The following is a 4,350-nucleotide window of genomic DNA, read 5'->3' as shown; positions in this document are numbered from 1 at the left end:
AGCTCTTGAGAGGACTCATCAGCAACTGCCTTGCCTGTTTCATAAACATGTGACTGAAACTGAGCTTTTAGTTTGAATTAGAAATAAAACCACCAAACATTTTTCTCTGCTGCCATATCCCAAGATTAAACACACTACAACCCCCTAAAGCAAATGCCATGGAAATAAATTATCCTCTCTGATTCAGTAATACTTGAACGTGTATGTAGGGAATCAAGTACTATAACAAAGTTGCTGATCATCTAACAAAACTAAAGCAGGACCATAGATAGTATGTTTGGCAAAATTCTTAACCTGAGACCCATGAATCCTTAACAAAATCAGGCTTCACTGCATTTATCCATCAAAGCTCTTGCCTCTAAACGGGGCTCGGCACACTGCAATCCTATCACAATAGTAGTATTAAATCATGGGAAGTTAGATGATACAGACTTTTCAGTCCCTATCCAACAGTTCACGGATTCAAATACATGACAAAAGACATGTTCCACCATCTTTTTCCACCTCCTCAGTTACTGTCATTTCCAGGTACAAGTCCCTCCTGCCTTTGTTTTAAAAAGCAGCGGGTGCCTGTCTGACAAGAGCTGCCATACTTGCTGATTTTATTGGCACATACCTTTCATATTCAGAGCAGTGGCTGTGGGAGAGGGGCTTTTGAAAGTTAGCCTTTGTTTCCAAATGCAGATTCATTAATGTTTATTCCACTGAATTTTAATCTAAAGTATAATATTCTGCATATGCCACTCTGATTCTTTTTTCCAGTTTCCAGAAAGTTAAAAGATTTGACAAGGGGCCAAAAGAGACAGAAGTGTCTGAGCTAGTTCCAACTGCACCTAGGGAGCTTCTGCTTTGCTTTACGAAGCTCCTGGTCTCCATAGTTACAAAAAAGTTGAAAAATAATGATCAAGTGTTACCTTAAATGATCCCATCCAGAATGAAAAAAATAAAAATGCTCAGAAACTCCCAGTCTGACAGCCCGCTGGAGCGTGACTCCGCTTCTTTCCGCTCCTGTGGGCTAACTCCATCCCTCTCTGGATTAGTTGATGCTGGACACTCCCCACTTTGCTCTAGGCAGAGCTAGGATTCAACACATCTCTCTTGCAGCCCAGGATGCAGATTACACTCCCGTGCATGTGCCAGTCTTACTAGGTTTTAATAGACATTGTTCGCTTCCTTTGGCTGCCTCAAACCACACAGCTGACAGCTTCGACTTCACACCTACCCTAACACCGTTAGCTAGCAATAGGCGCGCAGGAATCGTGCCCAGGCACTGCTGCCATCTCTGCTCTCCCTGCTGTCCTTGCTCAAATCAACAATCTGGTCGCCTGGCAGCTGGGTCCTCCCTGCAGCCAGCCACCAACACTGCCCCAGGCACCCCCAAACCCGGGACAGCCTGCACACTTGTTCTGTGCTTGGGTGGAATAAAAAGCCCAGACAATTCACACCTCTGTGAGGGGCAAAAAGTGACATAAGCTAAGGGACCAGTTTCAAAGCTCCAATAAAGCCCTCTGTCAAAAACAGAACTGGAGGCTGTGATCTGTTAATTAGGCTGATCAAACAGAAGCTAAAATACATACCATGGAAAGCTAAAGCCACCCTGCAGCTTGCTCCAATACAGATGAAATTTTGTTTTCATTTATAGAAGGACAAAGAACAAAGTCTCTGTCTCAGACTAAAAAAACCCCCAAATAACCAAAAAAACCACAAACCCCAAACCCACCAAAAACCCCAAACCAAAACAACAAAAAACCAAAACCCCAGAACATTTCAGAGACACCCCTGTTGTGCCCCACAACTGCTTGCTCTCTCAGCTGCCCTGGAGCAGCAGGAGCTGTGATGAAGCACAGATGGGAAGAGACTCCTACCGCAGGAAGGACTGACTAACTCCCGCAGACACATGCACACCCAGTTTGACACAAGGCTCATCTGTATTATAGTGTGTTCAACCCCTCTTTGGCTCTTTCTGTCTGCACCCCGGGGTGTGAATACAAGCAGGAGAGACGTGCTTCACCCAGGGTGGAGGGGAATTGCCCCCAGAAGTCTCCTGCCAGAAGCTAGTAGCTTCACATGTACCACCAAGTAGAGGACATTTGGTCTCTGGCTCTTAAAGACGCTTGCTGAATGCTTTGGCAGATCATTTTTGTTTTCCTACTAGCAACACTAGTTGCTGATGAACAGGTGTATTAAGTCTTGACAACATAATAAATTCACCAGTGCAAAGTGACATACACCAGGGCTGCCACATAGAGAGGCCATATGGATAGGCCAGTGTCAAAAAAAAAAAAAAAAGTCCTCAGATGAGGTCTTTTCCAGCAGGATGTTTGCTGGCTGAAGGGGACATTTGACTGGAAAACAGCTTGCTATATTATTTTTCTAAAATCAACCAGAAGTTGTTCAATAACTGTTGGTTTTGGTTTTGTGGGTGTTTTTTGTTTGGGTTTTGGTTTGGGTTTTTTTAGCTCAGTAGCCTGTTTCACAGAAAAGGTATTACAAAACACTTTCTACAACTTTTCCTCTATAGTGTGGACTAGCAAAAAGGAGAGGAACCATGACATAGATGACAGAGAAGAAATTCTAAACAAATTTTGACACCAGAAAACTTGTGACTTCACTAAATCTTCCAAACCTGACACCTCTAAGTATCTCCAAATAGATCTATTAAATACATTGAGGTTTGAACCAGTCCCATGGAAATGAAAGGATCCATTTCAGTTTAGAATAGCTAAGAGTATTATTCAGACTTGCACTGACAGGGAAGTAAAAATCCCAAACTGCAAAAGGCAGTAGAATGACAATACAGTTGCTGACAGAAGTCTGTTCTGCAAATATGTGATAGTCCCTGCCAGTGTCTGCAGCAAAGACGTCTGACAGTTGACATAAACTTGCTGTGCAAAAGTCACAAAGCTGGATCTATCCTTAACGTCCGAGCAAGCAACTCATTAAACTTTAATGAATGTATGTTTGGCAGCTATTTAGTTATTCTGCCCAGTTCCATAAAGGCCTTAGTGTTGCTCAGGGAGCCAGCTTAGAACCCCAAACAGTTTCTGTCAACATCCTACCATGCTTTTGCTGTCAGCTCCATCCCATTCCACTGCCTTTGGCTTTTGAATACCTGTTAAGCTCATTTGTACCCAAGAAGCAACAGACTGGTTTGACAGCGATGGGAGATGACTTTATCACTATGGAAGAGAGCAGCAATAGGATTAATTTCTTACTGAATTGGTTTCAGAATTAGTCAAACTGTTATTTATTTATTTACTGATGATGATGACTGAAATATTATGATAACCAGTTTGGATTTCCCAATTATTTTTCCAGATAAGGTCTCTTCTCTGCAGGAGGAACAGGAACACAACCTCTTACCAGCTCTCAATTTTCACTCATCCCAGCAGAATCCCACGGCAACCTTTTGGTTTTGTTGAAGAGACCATTCAATCAACTATTCTCTTGTCCAGCAACTTTTCTTCAACTTCTTTGATGGAATAGGATAAACAATCATAGAATATTATTAGGGATATATATTTATCCCTTGAATTTTCTCTAGCATTTTTAATTTTTTCATACCACTGCTTCCAAGAAGGGTATTCCCACTACACCAGCAGTGATTTTTATGGCAAGTGATCAGGTTAATTTGTCTATTTTTGGGAAAAAAAATGTTTAAATTGATACCTTCTTACATGCTTTTCTTTCATGACTTTTCCCAGTAATGTTCTCTCTTCTGCTTCCTCTCCGTATCATTTTATGATGAACCAAGCTGCAGATAACATTTGATCTACGCAGACTACAACAAATCGTGTTTGCATTGGGCCAGATAGCCAGATTTTTCACTACTACATACAACATAATAAAACCTGGCTGCTCTTGGCCAGACAGTCAATTATCTAAATTGAGTTCTAACTATTTATTAACAATCTTCTATTCATCTTTCATTCTGTTTCAGATTTCTCCAAAATCTTTCCCTGTGTGTAAGACTACGTGATTTGTATGCACAGGCTGTGCAATTGAACAGATGGATCTGACAGCAATGGCATATTCTTCCACAAAAATGACAGGATAATAAGTGGAGATCTTGTTAAACTTGGCTACTGTTAACATAACTGTTTGTTTACTAATATTTCACAGCAAGTCAGACTTACTGACAATGCTTTACTTGCCAGTCACTGAATGTATTGGCAGCTGCTTTTTCTTCAGCTTAAAGAAATAAAGAAGAAAAAAGAAACAACAGGACTTTCTAGAGGTAGTCTGGCTTTTTTTTTTTTTTTTTTTTTTTTTAAACATTTTAGCTACATCTATTGATTTTCCTCCTCCTTCTTCAGGGAATATTCACAGATGTGCAAAGCCAACTCTAAC

This window comes from Aptenodytes forsteri, unplaced genomic scaffold (assembly GCF_000699145.1).
Source record: "Aptenodytes forsteri isolate BGI_AS27 unplaced genomic scaffold, ASM69914v1 Scaffold299, whole genome shotgun sequence".
Taxonomy (NCBI): domain Eukaryota; kingdom Metazoa; phylum Chordata; class Aves; order Sphenisciformes; family Spheniscidae; genus Aptenodytes; species Aptenodytes forsteri.
The sequence above is the reverse complement of the archived record's forward strand: the minus strand, read 5'-3'. Positions refer to the sequence as shown.